At 51.2% G+C, this 21,214-nt stretch overlaps 1 protein-coding gene across 1 annotated transcript in view; it reads right to left on the reverse strand.

Annotated features, from left to right (window-relative positions):
- The window catches only part of celf2 (cugbp, Elav-like family member 2), a 141,754-nt gene that overhangs the window by 118,133 nt on the left and 2,407 nt on the right, over positions 1 to 21,214 (reverse strand).

Genomic DNA, 21,214 nt, shown 5'->3' on the forward strand with positions numbered 1-21,214 from the left:
TGTCAATCACTTGTGGTGTTCTATTGCACTCCAATGCAGCAGGGGGCAGCGTGTTTCAACTTGGGAAGTCTTAAACAGCTGTTTTAGGGGGGGGGGCTCTGCACAAGATTTTGAGGCCTCAGTACTGGATGGCTTCTCAGGAACTTGGGACTAGTTTCGGACATCTGAGAAGAAGAAGAAGAGATGGGAGGAAAAAAGAAAACGTCGCAGTCGTGTGTTGCAACAAAAGAGCGGCACCAGGTGGATGCGCAGTTGACCTTTGAGATCTTCTCAAATTGGTGCAGAGGAGGAGGGTGAGTGACCCCCAAAGGGGTGAATGTGACTTCAGAATGAACTCACGTGACCCCCACAGGAGCCAGAGGAGTGTTGCGCAAGTGTATGGAAAAAAAAAAAGAACTTTTTTCACCCAGCCATTCCTCCTCATTGGCCAGATTGGTTGGGGAGGTTTCCTGAGCGCTTCCGACAGTCCGAGTGTTGAGCAAAAGAACACCTTGGCGTTGCCAAAGATGTTTGTACAACACAAAAAGCCCGGCATCACAAACTTTCTGCAAGTGTCCTCTGTCGCATCGGCATCAAGGAGGTCAACTTTTCTTTCATCGGCGCCGTAATCTATTTAAGTCGCCGTCGTCTTCTTCCTCCTCTCGGGGTAACCTTTGCAAGAAGATCCGTGCTGACATTTCCCAGCCCCAAGAACACATCGCTTGTCCCCTCTTGACGCGAGCGTTGCCGATTTAAAAAAAAAAAAAAGCAAATAAAAAAAGCAAAAAAACGTAAAGCAGACCTCGGCGGTTTCCCGAGAAGTCGGCCGGTGGCTGTGATGTTTATTTGCGGAGCGGATCACCCCGGAACCTGTCATCTACCGCCGCTCTGTCGACTGACCGATTGGACGCGACAGGAAAAGATGGCGGCCGTGTGCTCATGACTATGCCTGCGTGTTTGGACAAGGGGGGGGGGGGGGGGGGGGGGGGGTGTCTGTCACCTCCAATTTGCGTGAGAGCGACCGGTACCCCTGAAACATTTGCAAAGGCGACTGGAGCTGCTGCCAAACTTCCGGACCTGCTCCAAGATTTGTCCCGCTCCATAAACGTCGGAAAGTGCATCAGCGGTTGCATTTTCTGAGGCTCGCTCGCAATTCCAAATTTGATACGCAACGCAAAACAAAAAAACAACAACCAAAACATCGATATCCCGTATGTCAAGGCAGCCCCGTATTGAAATTTTCCTTGCATGGCAACAGCGAAACTTGAATTAATGGCGAGATCTCCGTGGCAACAGGGGCCCACCTGTTTGCATCTGGCAGATGGGCGCAAGCGCCCTCCCGCCCCCCCCCGCAGACAACAACTAGGAGCACCTAATTGCTTGTGAACGTTACCTAACGGCCGACATGTTTTTTATTGAATGAAGACGCCTTTCTTAACGAGCTGCTGCTAATTCAATCAAGTTGAACATTGGGGCGGGCCAGCAAAAGTGCCGCAGCGCACCGCCACATAATTCACATTTTATTTTAGGCAATCCCCCATGGATTATTTGATTATTTTGTATGTTTGGTTTTTTTTCATTTATTTGAATGATTACTGATCTTAAGTCAAGGTCTCACTGCGCGTTATTTGTGACAAATGTATTATTTTGCAGCCACTGAAGTGAAACGAGGTCATTGCACTAACAAATCTCGGACGGCGAGCCACATGCTGCTTCACCGCGACATCATCGGCTGTTGGAGGGTTTCGGTCAAATGTGTCACGCGTCGGTCGGCGTCTTTCCAGAGCGGAGGCTGTATTTCGCCCCCGAGCGAGGCGATGACCTAAGCGCTGCGCCGTCGGCGGGGGGCGGCGGGACGGCTTTTAGCGCGGCGGTCGGGCTCGGCCAGAAAGCGCCGGCGGTCGGCGGGTGTCCCGCCCGACTCTTTGTTCGCCTTCTTTTATCCACTTGACGGCCAAGGGAGGAAAATCAATGGCGCCGCCGGTTGCCGCTTCGCAGCTTGACCTCGTCTTGCTTTTGATTCGCACCTTCGCTGACGTCCTCACACACGTGTGCGCCCGCGCACACACCAGCATCCCTCCATTGTTTCGCACTTTTAAGGGGACATGATGTAAAATTGACTTTCCAGTCGCTTGTTAACAAAATGCAGGTGGCTCAGTTGCTCACACACTTCAACACTTGGGGGATGGAATGCAAGAAGGAAGGAAGGAAGGATGGAGAAAATGAATGAAGCAGGAAAGAAAAGGAGGAAGGAGGGAAGAAAAGAGAGGAAAGGAAAACCAATGAAAGAACACAGGAAGGAAGGAAGGATGACAAAAGAAGAAAAAAGGTGGAAGGAGGAAAATAAAAGAAAGAGGAAGGAAGAAAATGAAAATACCAAAGATCAAAGAATAGAAGGGAGGAAGGAAAGAAGGAAGGAAAAAGTGAGGGGAGGAGGGATGTGAATTGTGACTTGTGCGGAGTGCAAAATGTGTCGTCTTGTTGATGAAGTGCTGCATCCGCCAGTGAAAACGCAATGACCGTTTTTCTGTCTGGGTTCCGCCAGTTGAAGCCACACGCCCTTAAGCCCGCCCCCGGCGGAGGGAGGGGTGCTGCCTTCCTGGGTTATACGAGACTCCCCCCCCCCCCCCACCTCCCAAAACGGACTAATGGCGGACCCTTTGGGTCTTTAGTGGACTTGCTTGCCGCGCAAATGTTTTGAGCGCAACATTTTTTTGTGGGGGACAAATGCCCAATTTGTCTCCTTTAATTGGCCCTGCAGAGATTGCGTCCGTTGGCTCGCGTTCCAATCGTCCCTTAGGTGACGTGACAGGATATGGATAACGCGTCCCCGCGCCGCATGCGGCCTATTAGCTTGGCGCGGCGGCGGCGGCGGCTTCCTTTTCAGCACAACTCCTCCACAAGCGTCCGATCGATGCCGGTGACCTTTGGAAACCACAAACAGCGGAAGCAGAGCATGCGCGGCGAGCGGGCGCCACCTGAATGGCGTCCGCTCGCCGCGCTTCTTCCATCGCAGATCTTGGCCGTTTTCACGAATTGCGCGGTGGTCGCCAGGCAACGTCAGAGCGCGCAGACAAACAAAAGAGCGGTGGCCAGATGACACGCCTCGGTGTCAGGGAACCTACGCTGAAGACAAACAATGCTTTGCTCGCCAGTCTTTGCTTGACTTTTTGGGTTGCCGCATTATGATCCCACAAAGTAGGAAATGATTTTTCTTACCCCTCAAAATAGATTTTTTTTTTTTTTTTTTTTTTTGCCCCAAAACGTCTGAAGAGAAGTCAATGAAGAAAGTTTCTTGCAGCTAGCGTCCGGCAGGCTGGCCGGCGCGACCGCTCCAGAGATCGAAAAGCAGCTGTTGCCGTGGCAACGCGGCGTCGGCGCATCATGTGTGGGCTCCGCTTTCGTATTTTTTTTTCTTTTTTTAATCTGCGGGCATCTAAAAGGCAGCCGGCTCCCTCCCGGCCTGTCAATTTGTGGCTTGAGCGACTTCAAGGTGAGCCCGGCTGGAGACGCCGCCACGCATATTTTTGATTTTTTTTCCAGCCCCCATCATCGCCACGCGCAGACAAAGCCGTTTGTTTGGGCAGACGAGCATAATTGCCGGTAATTGTCATGGGCCGGCGACGTTTACAAACCGGCGCGAAAAGTGATGAAGCCACGCGTGAAATTGAAACCGAAAACGGAAAATCAACAAGAAAAGGCTGCCGACGCGGCGCTCGGTCATACGCACAAACAACCGCCGCCGACAAGTTCAACAAAAAGGCCGCGTGGAAGAAGGCGGCGACAAGCGAGTACATTTGTCAAAAGGGAAAATGTGGAGCGAATCTTGAAGGGGAAAAAAGCCTCCCGGACGATTGTTTCCGACGCAACACCTGCCGTTTCTTCGGCTCATATTTTGCCATCAACGGGTTGACGGGCTTAAGAAAGCTTTTCTGCGATGCGTGGAAAGGAAAAAAAAAAAAAATCAAAACGAAAGGGTCGCCTCGCTCCCCTCAACGTCTTTTTGCAGCGTAATCCCAAAAACTCGGTGGACCCTGACGACTACACGTTGGCTTCGGCCAAACACACGCCAAGACAACAAAAGGAGCACCGAGTGTGCTGTGAAAGTGACAAGGCGGCCATTAGGCCCGCTGCAGTAGCGAGGGGGGGGGGGGGGTCGATACAGTCGGAGCTCTAAGATCAATTTAGCCGACTTGAAACTTGGACAAGGAAAAGCCAGCAAAATATTCGGAACAGCTCCCAGCCACATTAAGTGAGCACTTGTACCTAATCTTGTGTCCGGTGGGCGTGGCAAATATTTGCCGCTAATTGGGAGGGGGGGGGGGGCAAGCGCAGATGCATCAAGCAGATGGACGAGCCGAGAGAGGAAGGAGTGGCGAGATGACAGACGACGAGCGGCGGCCGAAAGGCGCGAAGAGACGGCGGCGGAGGCGCCGCCAACTCGGAGGCGGCAAACCGACAGCGAGTGAGAGAGGGGGGGAAAAAAAAAAAAAAAAAAGTGGGATTCACGCGGCTGCGCCTCCTTGCGCCATCTTCAGTGTCGACAAAAAAAAAAAAAGATGCTAATTAGAGAGGCCGGCTGACGTGAGGCAGGTTTAAAGGCTAATTAGCATAAAAATCCTCCATGCTGTATTTTTACCCCATCTAATCAACACCCTCACACGTACACGCTTCTCACATGTGAAAGGAAGGGGGGGGGGGGGGCGCTTTGACGCAATTAGAATGGAAATTAGCATCCCGGAGAAGGAAGCCATTGTTTTCTCTCGTCACTTTTTGTTGCCAGGGAAGAAAGGAGTCGGCACAAGGCGGCGGCGTTGGAGTTGAAGTTGAGAAGGAAGCCGCGGTCTGACAGGACACATTGGAAGGGAGCCGCTTCCAAACGCCTTCGCAACCAACAACCGACTTCCGCGGCGCAAAGTACAAAGTAGACCACCGGCCCAAGCGCTTACGCCACCAGATGCCTCGTCGCATTTGTTGCGCTTTTCCCCCATTGGTTCTTGGATTTATTGTTCGGGATAAAATGATAATGAGTTAGCCAAATTTGACTTTATGGAACCTGTGGCAAAGTCCACATTTGACTTGATGCTTGACCGCCGCCTTGCAAAAGGCAAGCTGAAGTCGCTCCGACCCCAAAGGCAGCCCCGCCCAGAAGCCCCAAAATCCAAAAGCGTGGCAGCCCCGCGGCTCCGACAGATGACGCCGATCCGCTATTGATGATGAGCGGCGCGGGGATAACGCCGCCTTCGGGGTACCATATGCTAGGCTCAAGCTAGCCAACCACAGCCAACAGCGCGATTGGCCGACAAAGCCGCATTGCTCGCTCGCTCGCTCGGGGGACAAAAGGAGGACAATTTTGCGAGCGCGGTTTGGTCCGGTTTGCGACGGCGCTTTGCCGAAGCCATGATCGCCCCCCGCGGGCCGGTCGCCGTGACGACCGCAAGTGGCGCGGCGGGGGGGAGGGGGTCGCACTCCAGGGGGCGGGCGGCCACCTGAGCTCGCACAAACTTCTGCTGCCTTCTGCAACTTTTAACAGCAGAACCAACAAGAAATCAATGCAGCACTGACCATCGACAATATTTTGGATTGCATTTTTTGTTTATCCGAACATACAATTATTTCCTATCTTTTGAATATTTCATCTATCGTCTTTAATCCAAAAATATGTCACATTATTTTCCCCAGACTCCATTACTTTTAATCATAAAACCATTTTGAATGGTTTACATTCAGAGAAAAATGGCATCCGAGTTGTAGGCCAAAACGTGGCGCTCGACAAAGACCGAATGACGGCTTCACTTTGGACTTGGCCAAGACAAAGGGCGACGCCTTTTGCGTGCCGTAGGCGTGTCATGCATGGCCTGTCGGATCGCAAGCGTGCGAGCGTAAATCTGATGCAAACCTAATGCAAATAAAAATTCCGGGTCGCTGGAAGCCCTCAAATCCAAAATGACCGGAAATATTTGTCATATTCGCTTTTTGCGCGCTCGGCGGTGATGAAACGCCGCACCCGGCACCGTTTGACTCGGTTTGGAGTATTTTAGGTCACTTTGGGAAAAGTCAGGCAGTGACATTGAGGCTCTTATTTTTATTGCCGTCACTTGCCAAGAGCGCTGAAATTTCAGCCGAGGCACCTGGGAACACTTCAATTGTGATCCCAAAAATCAAATGAAGTAAAGCAAGCGTAATATGCCCCCGTTGACAGGAAATGCCAAAGAGGCCTTACTTCATTAGAGGGTGACATGATCATTTTGGGTGGCGATATTGCCAAATGCGTACGTACATAATAACACATCCAGCGGGCCCTCGCGGCTGTTGACAAGTGCACAATAGCGCGCCGCACTCGCAATAACACAAAAAGAGATTTTTCTAACGTCGCTTCTAATTATTTCTTCCTGCGTAATTTAATCCGCCGGGGTGCATATTTTTTCCATTCCCCCCTCGGAGCGCCGCGAGGCGCTTGCCGCCATTGTCTCTGAAATTGGATTATGATAACCTGTCAGCGCTTGAATTCCGTAAGATATCGGCGTTGCCGCCGCCGCGCAGACGAGCGAGGAGGGGGGGGGGGGGGGGCCGTTTGTCAAAGGCCGGCGATGTTTTTCAGGGGCTGCGCACGCCGACCCGGCCGCGCGCTTGACACCCGAGATCCGTGAACAGGCCGAGCGGCCAACAGGGGCTTCAAAAGCAAAGTTCGATATTGCGCCCGCGCGGGCTAGCTAGTCGATTGTCGGAACGTGGGACGGTTGGATCGGTCACAAAACATGAAGCGCAAGTCAGTTCATTTGGTCAACTGGGGTCCAAGCGTTTTGCGCCACTGACAAATATTTTGGTCAAGTGGGTTTTTGCAAGGGTGGGCGTCTCGCGGGGGAAAGAACGGAGACATGTCGGCCATTTTCAGCCGTTTTGACGCGATGCTGTCCGCTGGACTTGAAGGCGAGGTGCCTTCAGAGAAGGAGAAGTTGGCAGCCAACGCGTTGCGAAAGCCACACGCCGGCGCCGGCCGAGCAACTCGGGACCGAGCGCTTCCGCTTTCATGGCCGATGAGTCCAGGCGGCGGGAGGAGCTTCTGCCACAAATCCCTCTGCACGCTCAAAGTTCATTCAGAGTGCAGGTGCTTCTTTTTCCCCCCACTCCGCTCGCAAGTCCAAAAGTGCCTGCGTTGCATTTTTAACACGCTCGAGCTGCCGGCGTTGCCGAGAACCAAGACGACCCACTTAGCGCTCGTCCGACTTTCCTTGCTCCTTCTTCGCGGCGCCGCTTCTCAAACGGGGGTTCGCCGGCCGCGACTAACGTGCAATTCATTGTTATCGTAAAAAAACAAACAAAAAAACCCCACCTAAATCAAACATACATAAGCTAGCTTAGCTAGCTTACTTGGCTACTTGAGGCCAATTCAAAGCTGTGATGTGACTCAACGTTTTCCAGGCAGAATTACATTTGTTGCATTTAAGGTCATTATGACAGAAATGAATTCCTATTTTGACGAGGACAAAAGGCATTTTTTGAAAGGATATACAAGGTGTAATATTATAGGAATAAAGTCTTGCTAAAAAACGCTTCGGTGGAATGACGGATCAATGGCTGGATGAATTGATTGATTGGCCTTCGTTATGTGGGAAATTTTCAAACACTGGCCGAGTTTGGACTTGAAAGTGTCGGCGCGCGCGCTGACATTTGTCCGCCACTATCCGACATGTCAGGCACACGCGCGCGCACGCGTCCGTTCCCAATGTGCGACGAAAGATAAGCTAGGAGGCGCCAGCGCTTCGATTGCGTTCAAGTGTGCAAGCGCCGCCTGCCAAAACGCTGACGCGAGGCCAAGAAGGAGAAAGAGAAGCGCTCACTTGCGACTGACGGCGTGACGGCAATGGAAAGCGGCGGCGGCGGCGGCGGCGGCGGGGCCAGCGTGACGGGAGCGCGCCGCCTCAGCGGCGTGATGAAGAGCGACGGTGGCAGGTGCCGCAAATCCGCCGATGCCGCCGGCTCCCGCTCAGAAATGTCTTCCGACTCATTCATAAAAACGGCGGAAACACTGCCGGCGTCAAATTCCATTCCAGCTTGAAACCGTTCCAGGAACTGTCCGGGTTCCCGCCGCGATTGCGCAACTTCCGGCAGAAAGGGTTTGAAGGGTCAACAGGGAAGCCTTCCTCGTGACTTTGGTCAAATAGGCCATCACGTCATTTTTTAGCGGCTGTGCGCAACCCACGTTTGGGTCCCGACCCACCGCTGCAGAGGGAACCGCAGGTGGCGCCAAAGGTCAGCCGCAGGTCATGTGACCTCAGGTGGGCCGCATTAGCGGGCGGGCCACATTTGCTCTATTTCCGGCTCTGCCTTGAACCTTCCCCCCCCCCCGGCCTCGCAAAGGTTACGAATCTCGGTCCCCCGCCGCCGCCCGAGTCGTCGTTAGCGCGCACGCGTGTTGGCGCCCGTGCCGTCAACACCGACACGCGGGGAAAAAAGCCGATTTGACAGGCGCGCCGGCCAAGATTAGCCGCGTGCCGACAGTTATTGCCCGGCGCGCAATAAGAGGCGCCATCACTCACTTTTAAAGGTCAGCGTGGCGAAACAAGGCAGCGCCGGAGCGGCTGCAAATCACCGTACAAAAGAGCCACGGGGGGAGGCCAGAAGGCGATGTGGCAAAAGCGGGCACGGCGCCGGACACGCATACACCTGCCCAACTTTCTCTCTTTCGCCGACTATTTTTTCTTTTTTCTGACCTGAAGCCATCGAGAATTTTCTTCGGTCACTAGGCAGAATTCACAGGGCGCTGCCCCAGACGCTCAACGACAAGCGCAGCCGCATTTAACTGCTGACTCTGCTTTAATTATCAAAGAACAACATGTCAGATTCTCACTTGGTCACTTGTTGCTAGGCAGATTTCACGCGGCGACAAACGAGACAAGTTTGTCTCACGCATGAACTCGTTGGATGACTGAATCACAACATGTTCAGGCTTTCGCTTTATGCGCCGCATTTATTTATTTCTTTGCCGTTTGGCGCGTGTACACCTTTGATATTTGAATTGAATTTCCAACTCTTCATTTTGAAGAAACCAAGCACAATTTCGACCGAGAACTGTCAACATTTGACTATGTTGATCACTTTGATCTTCACCCAGTCTGGCCGCCGAGTCACCGGCGGCCAAACTCTGTGCGGGGGGGGGGGGGCGGGATTATGCAAATGAGCCCACTCGCGACAACACCGAGGAGACATTTGGAGAGTTACGGCCACATTTGCGCATTTTTGTTTTCATTTGCGCTCTTGATGGGTGGGCTGTTGTTTGTATACAAGCTCTTAAAATGTCAACGCAACGACGCGCGTCGCCTTTAAACGTTGCAAATCGAGCATTAATCACTCGGTTGCACCTGAAATATGAAGTTGGGAAACAAATGAGCCGGTGTCATCGTTTTTGACTAATGCGCTCATTTCGGCCTTGACGGATGAGGCTCAAAAGTCTGACGGGTCGGCGGGAGCGAAAGAAACGCCGACACGGCGTCCGTCCACGCCGTGTCAAATCAATGCGTCTTGCAGCGGGTTGCCGCCACCCCAATGTGAATAAACAGTGGTATATTTCAGCGGCGAATCGATGGCGGCAGATGGATGAATGACACGCCAAGACACCTCCGCGCGGCCAGCTCTGCTGACGTCTCCGAGGATCAATAGGTGTGATGGATGAGCGACAGGCGCGACGGGGCCGGCGCGCCGTCAAACAAGCGCGCTTCCCGTTCGGTGGCGCCGCCGTCACGCCAGCCAGCGCGCTCACAACTTGTTTTCCACCATCGCCTTTCTTCTTTTTTTTTTTTTCAAGATTCAGCTCGGAGTTGAGCGCTCGGGCAAATGGACCGCAACCGGGTTGAAGGGAGATAGAGGTCAAAGGTCGCGGGACACTTATGGCCATATGATGAGGGGGAAATATATATAAAAATAAAAATAAATTTTTTACAGCAACAATAAAATACATATGCCCAAAACAAATCCAATTAAAAATGCAAAGAAAATGTGAAAAAAAAAGAAAAAATCCCAAAGTAAAATGAATACATCCATCCATCATCCAAACCGCTTATCCTCACAATGAAATTAAGTTGATGCATCTTAAAAAACGGAAATAAATATATCCAAAACACAAAATGAACTCGAATGCAAATAAGATAGAAAATCTAAAACATTTTAAAAATGATACATTCAAGACTCTTCTGTTTTCATGTAAATATCAAATAAATTGATCTCAATCACTCTTTGAACAAATAGAAGCAAATGTAAAAATAGAGACTACAAATGAAAAAAAATGAAGCCCAATGTAATAATTCCAAAGCATCTGCAAGCTCAATGAGCAGCAAAGCGACTAATTACGATTGAGATCAAGATCAATATTACATGGCAACATTATGATATTTTTTATCCATGTGACGGCTTTTCAGCTCGCGGCTGTGTGTGAGCGCGCCTTCACGCAACCGATCCGATCACATTTGGATTCCAATGGCACAATTACACAACAATATGGCACTTTTAAGCATCATTAAGGGAAATCACAATCGGGTCTGGGGAGCAATCATTAATACGCACGCACGCACGCGAGCGCGTGTCAGCAGGTGTTTTCGCAAGACAGGCGGCCAGTTGGCGCCGTCACTTTGATGAACAGCTTCATTGTGCCGCTGGCGCGTCCCCGTCGCCCACGGGCCAATCGCGGCCTGGCACCAAACTTTCACTCCAAAGTCCCCCGACTCGGCGGCCAAATCCATTTTCAGTGAAATCGAAATGCCATTCGGACATTTGGAATGCCTCTTTTTATTCCACAAAAACAGCAAAGGCAAATATAGAAGTCGCCATTTTCAAGCAGCGAATCAACTGTAGCATTCGTGTGTTTGCCGTGCGCCTTTTCGGGGCGTGGCCTGGTGAGTGACGAGTCCGGTTGGCCACTCAGTCTTTGCGCGAGCGTGAGCTGCGGTCGACAGCAGCTCCTGGCCAGTGTTGGCCTTTTGTACTCGTAACCCAAATGAGCGCTTGGAGGACTAGAGGACACCTTTCTTTGGTCACTTTTTGTCGTATTCTAAAAAACGCCCGCTTGTTGCTGAAAAATCAACTATTTTTTTTACAAATGTATTTTTGAAAGATTATGACTTGAGTCATTTTTGCCCACGCACGCGGAAGGCCTGAGGTGCGCATGACAGCGAGACGGTCGGTTTTGGCGGGGGGGGGGGGTGGGTCGGCCCCGGTCACGTCACCCGCGCACGAGCGACACATCCTGGACTCGACAATTTCAGGCCCCCGTCATGTGCGGTCAGGCCGGCAGCAGGTGCGAGGCGCGCAGACCAGATGCTTCCTGCCTTAATTACCTCCGACAAGGCTAACTGGTGTGTGATGGAGGAGCGCGGCGCGGCAGCTGGGTATCCCTCCCCCCCACCCCCCCCCCCCCCCCCCCCCCCCAAAAAAAAAAGCCGCGCTCTGATGTATTCAAATGTATGCGTGGCAAAGTCTGTCGAATGTCAAGCGAGCTAATCTTGGAGACGGAACGCGGCGATCCGAAGGAGAGACGAGCGGTCGTCCGGGGTTGGCCGTTGTCATGGCAGCCAATCGGGTGACACGGTCCAGACCGGGCGGGACACCAAATGTGCACATTGATGGATAGTGTTGACTGCCGAACAAAAAAAAGAATCAATTCAAAAAACACCCTACAGACGATATTCCAGTACCAAAAATGACGAGAGGTCATTTTGAAAATGCAGCACTTAAAGCCAACGTGAAATTTGGTCGCCTTGTCCATCATGAGGAGACCCACAAAAAAAGTCTCAAGACACGGTGTTTTCGTTTTTTGGGGGTCGGCTTCATGGAACCTCGCCCTCTGAAATCATTTTGGGAAAATTTCAGCCCCTGGAGCCAGCTGAAATTTGGTCTATCAAAAGTCGAAGCACACAAAAAAAAAGTTTCAAGAATCTACATGACAAAAGACACTGCAATTTTGGTTTGAAGGGGCGTGAAGTGAAAGGACTTGCTGCTTGTTTTGAAATTGGCTCAAACTCCAAAAGTACAGTTGCCTTGGCATGCACTTGACAGGCAGAGACGCTGAGCTAATTGTGTTGCATTTGTTGCCGCGATCGGACCGCAGTTCGCGCTTTGTTTTTGGCCGCCTTCCCTGTGGCCTCCTCACATCCTTCTCACATTCCTCCGCTCGCTCGCTCGCTCCACTTTCATCAAATGCGGAAGACGGAGATGCTTCCCCCCCCCCCCCCCCCTCTCTTGATCCACAGCCTCTGAGCGCAATCGATGAGATGCTTCAACGCAGCAGCAACAGCACCGCCGCCCCCGGGGGCGGGCACATGACACCAATACCGCCCCCCCCCCCTTCCCCCCCACGCTTGCTCAACACGCCCACTTCCTGGTTACAAAGGTGAAGCATCACCACGGGCGACGGGCCAAAAGAGGGGGGAGGAGAGGGGTGAGTCAGGGAGGCTTGTGAAAAGATGCGCGAGGGGGGCCGGGAAAAATCGATGTTTTAGTGGATCATGTGTGCCCACACACACACGCGCACGCGCACACACACACGCACACACGGCGGGGCATTCACATGTATTTGCTGCACGTCACCAGTTAAATGTTTCCTGCATTCGGCAAGCGGGTAGAAATTAATCTCCCGGCCTGCCGCTGACACCCCGGCGAGTCTTAACTTCAACTCTGCCATCATTAAAGCGGCCATTTAACGCTCCAAGTGGGAGATTTCCAAAGATCCTTTTTTTTTTTTTTTTTTTGTCGGTACTGGAGGTCTGCTGTTTCTTTTTTCAAAATGTCACGCGGTGATATTTAAAGGCATGAAGAACACTCACGCCTCCATCTTTGTCGTCTCGAATTTGCGCTTGCTTTGTTTTATTTGGTGCTTGCGATTCTAACACCCCGAGTTGAAAATGCTCGAAAACGAGAGTGCCAGGAAGTGCTTGACTACAATTGTTGATGACGTGACGCCTTCGCCTACAGTTGCAAACATTATCTACAAAACAAAAAATATTTCCATCATCATTTGGGGGGGGGGGGAGAAAGGGGCGGTGGCCCTGGGCATCCACATGTGGGGGATATCAATTTATTATTTATTATTCTCGTATAATTACGACTTTATTCTCGAAAAAAATAGCCCCAAAAATGTTTTGGGGGTCACATGAGATGGCAAAATACTCCTTTTTTCACATAAAAACAACTTTTGTCTGAATTTCAAAGAAAAAAGAATTTAGTGAAGAAAAACAAAAAAATACTACTTGTTGCGAAAAGAATGTATTTTTCTTTGTCGTGAAAGCAGTCCTCTCCCGCACGCCCACGCGCACTTCCTGTAACGAGCGGCCTCCACACACTCCAGCGAGCGGCCGAGCGCCACGAGGGCCGTCAGGAGGCTCCGCCTCCTGGTGCGCCTGCGCGTCCATTAGTGTTGGTGCACAAGAGAAGAGGAGGCGGGGGCTGGCCATCGACGGCTCCCACGCGACTCAACGAGGACTTTTTTTTTTTCCTTTTTTTCCCTTTTTTGCTCTCGTACGTAATGGCTTCTAATGGAATCTCATCAGTGGCGACGACGTGCACTTCGCCCTTAATTCTGTCAAGGCAATTACGTGGCCGCATGCGTGGCGTTGTGTGTGTGTGTGTGACACGTATATGCGTGTGGTTTCAGTGCGGATGAATTAAAAGGCTTTGGCGTCCTTTTGAAGAGCGACGTGAAAGCCGTCCGTGGGAGGTTTTATCCGGCTCGCTGGCGGGCGGGCGCTCGCCGCGCGCCGCCTGCCTGGCACGTCGCGGCACAATGGCACACGCTGCTCTTGGAAAATGTACACTTCCTTCACTTGCAGGTGAGGGGGAGAGATGTTCTTCTCGCATGTATTCGCACAACATTGGGATTTTATGCTTGAAAAATAGACTCAAGTGCATTTTTTTTCCCTATCATTATAAAACCGCTCCGGTTCAAAACAAACACAGTAACCGCCTCCATTGCGGTTTCCGGGTTCGCAAAATGGTGATTTCGCTGGCGATTTTGCACCCGTCCCATTTATTTTTGAGTGCAATTCCACTGCTGGCCACGAGGTGGCGGCACAAGAAGATTGAGAAGAGGAAGGACAGTATTTCAAGTGGGCTGAATTCTTGCACAAGATGACTGAATGTTAAATCCTCTTCAATCCTGCTTTTCAGGCCTACAGACAGCAACGGCTGGAGGTTGATTCTCTTGTAGCAGCAATGCGCGCAATACAGTTTTGTACATTCCTCTCCGCTTTCTTCCCGTCGAAAGTTTGCCGAAGCTTTGAAATGTTGCGAGGGAGCCAATTTTCTCTCCACTCGCGCACACTTCAGAGTACAACGTCGGTCGTCGCACTGCTCGATTGTGTCCGGGGACATTCAATTAGCGGCGACATCGGCGGGGGGGGGGGGGGGGGGGGGGGGGGGCAATATTTGGCAGCAGCAGGAGGAGGAGGGGGAAGGTGAGGAGAGCTGACGACAAGTTGTCAGCCGTCTTGGCAGCCTTGACAATAATCGGAGCCGCTTTCCTTCCATGCGTTTATTCAATTATGAATACGTTTTGAGTTATTCATCGGCGATGGCTTGGCGTGTCGTTTCAGTGAGCTGGCAGATGGTCGTGGGCTTCATTAAACACACTTCAAAAGCCATAAGCGCGCAGCAAGCCAAATGCATAGCGCTGCAAAAAAGTCGGCATCAAAGAGAGAGTTCAAGTGTAGCCGCCAAGGCTTGGTGTCCACGTATATACGTATGGGCACACATACACATTGCATTCTGGGGGCCCAGACGCATCACCTCAGCATACTTCCTTGACACCAGTTACTACTTTCCTATGAGTCAGCGCTTTGCTGGGAACCTGGGCTGTTACAGAAAGAGTCCAGACGTCGCCACTCGCTAATTATTTCTAATGACTCGGCATATTTCTACCGAGCGACGGTACCGCTTTTGTGGGACCGGGCAGAGTTGACAGAAGACAAAAACAACGGCGGTTACGTCCTCCGTTGTTGCCTAGCGTGTTGCTGCGCTTCCCAGATTCCGCACATTCTCTTGGGAATAGCAACAATGACAAGGCGTCGTTCGCGCTGGCTCGTTATCGTGGGCAGATTGTTTTGATAGCCCGGCAATACCAGCGCTTCGCTAACAAAGGCGATTATGCAGCGGGCCCAAAGAGGTTAATGCGGTTCAGCGACCTCATCCGCGGGACGCTAACGAGGACGACAAATTGTCAAGTTCAAAGCGGCCCGCGCAACGACGTCTTGATGCTTTCCCGAGGGTCACTTTGGCACATAATAGCTGTGTTTTAAAAAGGTGTCAAATAGACGCACAAAAGAGTCGGAAACATGCACACAAGCTGCCGTGGACGCAGTCGTAAAAAAAGGACTTCTTTCCCATTTGCCGTTTTATTTTAGTTGATTTTTCTCTGTCTTTAATTCCTGCGCATTACACAGCGGTTCCTTGAGATACACGTGACCCGACTTAGGAGCTGTTGTTCGGCTGATGTTTTTGCTTTGACTTGAGAGCTCAAACTGGAGGTGCGCTCAATTGGAGTTAAGCACAAAATAAAAGCAATTACATCTTGTGGATTTGAAACATTGGCGTATTGTAGCATTGCCTTTGAAAATGCCACTAGCTTCATGCTAACACAGAAATTCCTCTAGATATGCGAACAATTAGCCATGCTAATCGTGATTTGAAATGGCGACTGTTGTTTGCACGACTGTGTTACACTGCCCCCCCGTGGCCGTGGCGGACGCAGCACAAGGAGCAGCACAACTGCTTGAATTGCAGCTTTAAATCATGACGCAAAAACGAAAAAAAGTATATCATCATAGAATGTTATTTTCTGGATTTGAAAAAAAAGAAACACATTTTCTGGGGATTTTGGGGGGAGGCCAGGCTGGCTGACTAGCATTTGCATTCACCTCAATGTTGAAAAGAGAGAGCCGCCCTCCCTTATTTAGACAAGGTAGCGCTTTGCCGTAATCTAGGGGAAATTACGCACGGGATTTCGTTTTCGGAGTCACGGCTCGGTCCGAGGCGACGACTCTACCGAAGCTTTATGACCTGGCGCTTGGAGCGTCGCTCGTCCTTTTCTCTGGTTGAAAAACGCAGGCTTGGCACTGGCATCGCAAAAGGAAAACACACCCAAGCCTGGTCCTACAACACTCTGAATTTTAATGACCCCCACGGGTTATTGCGAAGCGTCCTTCCGTCCTTTGAAACGCGGCATAGAAAATCTGACATATTATCATCCTCATTAAAAGCAGGAGAGAGAAAAAAAACAACACTTTAAGGCCGTAGAAAAGAGAACGCTCGAGCGGACCTTCTCCTCGTCTTCTTTCATGCGGCTGCCAAAAAAACGAGGCTGAGCCGAGGCGAGCGAATCCCGAAAGCTGGCAAACGCCTCAGACGGAAGACGGGCTACTGGAGCGAGCCGACAAGGAATCGGGCTGCTTGCTAAAATCTTTACAAGAGCAAAAGAAAGAAACGTTTCCCAGTTTGCGGGTCCGATGACCGGCAAGCCGATGCACGGGCTTGGAGGTCGTCGGCCATTTTCTTTGCCGACCAAACGCCGCAATACTAGCCCTGTATACTACGGCGCCGACAAATCCCCTCCAAGCCCCAACCGAGCCCAAGCCAAGCCAGGCCAACCCCGCCCCCGCCGACTGCCGCGTGTTAGCGCAACGGCTAATCGGGGAAGGTGAGGTGACACGCCACAGGAGGCGTTAAAGATAAAATGCAGACTGACAGCCGAGCGGGGCGGCGAAATGCTAATGCGCTGGTTGACATTTAAGATGGCGGCGCGGGTTAGTGCCGGACACTCTAGTGGGCAAGAAATGACCCCCCCCCCCCCCGCCAAAACTAGTCTTCCGCGTTGAAGCCGCTGAGGTTCTGACGAAAGCCTTCTTTTTGCAAATGATCGCAACGCATCAGCCGCGCTTGAACGAAGCGCTAGTCGGCGTCGGCGGACGACTTCTCCGCTTCATCCAGCTCAGTGGGTCCCCGCTCGCGCCGGCTAATTAGATTCCATCAGGGATGGCGCTCGGCGGTTAAAAATACCTTGCGATTAGACGCCGTTCCAGCGCGCCGCCGTGCCCGACCGCGCGGAAAGATGCCGAGATGGAGGGCGGGGACACAAATCGACTCGGAGAAGAAAAGGAAACGTTGGGGTGACCTCCACAAGCGCTTTGACGGAAAACGGAAGCAAGAGGTGATTAAAGCAAAAGACGGACCCGGCGCAGAGTTTCTGCCACCCTCACTTTGACACGCGAGCACTCACGGCCAACGACAGGGCGCTCCAAAATGCCACTTGATAATCTCTGCAGATTTTTGGCGGTTATCTTCAAACGTTTCTTGCATTTAGCAGCCAATCTCTGAAGTGACATCACGGCACAGGAGTCGAAACCCAAGGCCCGGGGGGCCGGATGCGGCCCGCCACGTCATTTGAATGTGGCCCGCGGAAGCAAATCTTGTACGTACCATGATTCCATCACTCTTGCTAAAATCCCTCCCAAAACTTGTTGTCGGATGGCATTGCGGTCAAGTAGACTTCTGAAATTCAAGTTGACAAAAGAAAAAAAAACGCGATGATGTGGCATCGCTCTGCCTTGGCGGAGGTCCCCGCCGCCGCCGCAGCGCCAGCGTGTTTCCGACCCATTTGGCGCCATTCACCAAATAGCGGCAGCATTACGGGCCTCGCGACGACGTTTTGCGTCCGACCCCGGTAGCAAGCTGCCGCATTGTTTTGGGAATTAGCCGGCGAAGCGCTGAGGAGAGATTAGCCCTCGTCTCCGATGTAATCAGATTTCATGTTTGTTTTTCGGACCCCCCCCGCCCCCCCCACCCGAGCATCGGCGCCAATGCCGTTGATCTCATCTGCTCGACGTCGACTCCAGAGAGGAGGAAAAAAAAAAAGAAAATACGCCGCGCCGCAGCATTCGGCGCTTTCATTTCCCTAACGCTCGTTTAGCGTCTCTCGCTGCCTCCGTCCGTCCTTCCTTCCTTCCTTTCCCCGTCCTCTCTTTGGACCGCTCGTTGTTGCTCGTTAGTGCCTTGGTGGAGGCCTGACAATGAGTCCGACATTAAAGGCCGTGTGTTCGCGGCGAGGCTTCCTGCCAACTTTGCAACGCACGCACACACAAAGCGTCTTCATTAGTTTCCGAGGTGACCACAAACACACGTGGACGGGGAGGACTGTGGGTGTTGGCGTAATTAAAAACGCCACTCTGTTTGACAGGGTGGGAGCCGGTGGGGGGGGGTGGGGGGGTTGTTAATGGGAGGTGGACGGAGGAGAGGGCACGGCGGGGAAGGGGAGGGGAGTCTGCTGCGGACCTTTCTTTAATGAGGATCCTAATCAAGCCCGGAGAAGCTGCCCTGAGACCCCCCAGGTTCATTAGAGCGGGAAAACCTGACGACCGGCTGCCGGGGAAGGCGCTTACAGAGGTGGGGGGGTTGAGTCGGTGACGGAAAGTTTTTCAGCCAACTAGCAAAGCAAAAAAAAAAAAAAAAAGAATCCTTTCATCCGGTATACCAAGTTCCAATTTAGCAGCAGTAGGGACAAAATCTCTTGTTTGTTTTCGAGGGATGCTTGGAAAATAATCAAAACGCCCCTTAATGGATGCAAGAGCGCAAAAGTCTTTTTTCAAACACGGCGTCCAGAAGACTTTTGGTGGGTTTAGCCGTGATAGCCGTGCCTACCAAAATTCAGTTCGTCAAACTTGCTGCGGGGGCTGAATTTGGCAAAAAATAAAAATGATCAGGAGAAAATTCCTACAATGCGGTTTCGTACCGAAACAAAGGTCTCCTCGTGTCTTTGCGGGCATGCCTTGGAGACGTTTTGGTGGGTCTACTCATGATGGACAAGTCCACCATATTGCTCAGTGGGTCCTACTTGGGAGGCTGAATTTTCCAAACCATGACACTGAAAACGGCTGCTTGAAGGCAAATTGGGAGACTTCCTGCATCTTGCTTCTTGAGACTTTTTCGGGGGCTTACTCACGACAAACGTATCTACCAAATTTCATGTTGGTCAGTCAAACTGGCTATGAAATTCCACGGGGCGGGATTCCTGGAAATAACCACGACAATGGCTGCTTCAAACCGCAATTTTGGAGGCACGGCTTCAGGATACTTTTTTGTGGGTCCACGCTGGATAGACACGCCTCCTCGATTATTGGCCAAATCAAAGTGGCAATCCCGTCAGGCCGGGATCGCTGGAAACGGCCGGCCGAACGCTGCTAATTTTGGGCTGCGCGCACTTGAGGAGCAAGCGAAAGCTTCATTTTGTCACTTTGGAACAGAGAGCAGGTTGTTAACAGGCACAGACAAGTGCGGGTGCCGTGCCGAAAACTCCCATCAATGGCGACCGCGCCCCCGCAAAGAAAAGAAAAAGTCCAGGAGAGATGGAGGGCGGCCGGCAAGATAACAGAGTGGGTCATTGGCTAAGTCACGCCTGCCATCGATCCTCTGATTGGCTGTCTGGACGCTTCAACACGGCTGCCACAGCCTTGGATACGCACGTCCGCAGCTCGCTCTGCGTGCGCGTGTGTAATAAATAACGCAGGGTGACGCGTGCGTTAGCGAGCGTCAGCCCTCTGCACTTTCCAAGCCAGCCTATTCGATACCCCCTGTCGCCGTTAAAGGCCACCAAGGTGTGTGCGCGCACGCGTGTGTGTCACAATTTATTCGTCAAGTGCCGTGCCATGATTGTGATGATTGAACAAACATAAATAACGGGCGCAATTGTTAGCATTGTCGCAGATTCATTTGCGGTGGGATCTCATCGAGTGTCAGTTCTGCGCGAGCATTTAGCGTTCGCTTTCTTTATTAGCACGCGTACACGCATCGAGCTGGAAATTGTACAAAAAGCAGATGGGCAATAAAAATCCATCAGACCTGTTATCGGTATTCCAAATTTTCATTTATACAATGAAAAAAAAAAAAAAAAAGTCAGTGCCAATAGGCTAGCAAGTGCAATGAAATAATTTGACACCGAGAAAACAGCGGTCCAATTGCAATTTGTCCAACAGGCCTGGACATAAATAGCGTAGCAAAGAGGCTCCACTTGGCCTTCTGCCCACGGCAAACACTCGCTTAAACAATTAAAATTCTGCTCGTCTGAGTAAACGTCGGCGCCTGGAGGTCGCCCGGGCGAGCGTCTCGGCGCATTACAATAATCACCTGCTTTGCTCAACGTAATGATGAAGAGCAAACATCTATTTTTAATCCCAAATGTGTATGATGCCCCTTAATGGCACTGGCGCAGGAAAAAAAAACCCAAACAAAATCGATACAGTCAAGTTTGTCGCCTAATAAGATTTGTGCATTTAATAAGCACATTATTCTAATCGTGGCGCTCTTGCCAAAGCAATTAGTGATACATTATAAGTTTGTGATACATTATCTGCTGTTGACAGCCTGGGGGAGCTCCGCAATCAAACATTCATTATTCACGGGGTAATTAAGTTCGGAGGTGTTTCGCTCTTAAAACTTTCCGCCGTCGTGATGCCAAGGCGCACGCGTCCCGCGCACAAACACCCACCATGATTCGCTTACTGTAAAGTGAACAAGCTAAGCAGTGTTTACGTTTTTTTTGTTTTTTTTTTTGCTTGCCGTTGCGAGCTAAAACTGGAGGCACGAGCAAGCTTCCGATACACTGCCGCTCCAGTTACGTGAACGAAAAGGAGTTTGCGGTTGTCGGAACTGGTGAAGCTAGCTAGCAATTCAACACAAGTTCGCGGGAGCTAGCAGCAATTACATTTCAAAAAAAAAAGTAGCAATCCAAGATAGAGTACATTGTTGACTGATACGCTATAACAATAGCCGGCTAAAAACTGTCAAAGTGGAAAGTAGCCGCATGTCAGGAATCAACTGTCGGAAAAGAGCAGACGTCAGTTAGCTTGACTAATTACGATTAGCGGAACGCGCGCACCGCTGATTGTGCTCTACTTTCAAAAAGCAAATATTCACACACAAACGTCGGTATTACATTCCAAAAAGAGGCGAAATAAGCATCACAACAGCAATAATTCCTGGCTGCCAATTAAAGCCAGGCGACCTCGCAGCAGCCGGCATTAGTGGCAAAACAACAGCGAGCAAAAAAAAACAACAAAAAAAAAACATCAAACTTTGACAACAAGACGAGTCAACTTTGGGATTCTTTTCTCTCCCTTTGACTAGACAGCGTGAGGAAAGACCAAAGAAGAAGAAATAATGAGGCCTAAATGTTCCTCTTTTGTTTACAGCCACTGTCATCGGC

This window comes from Filicampus tigris, chromosome 22 (assembly GCF_054856515.1).
Source record: "Filicampus tigris isolate MCC_2025a chromosome 22, RoL_Ftig_1.0, whole genome shotgun sequence".
Taxonomy (NCBI): domain Eukaryota; kingdom Metazoa; phylum Chordata; class Actinopteri; order Syngnathiformes; family Syngnathidae; genus Filicampus; species Filicampus tigris.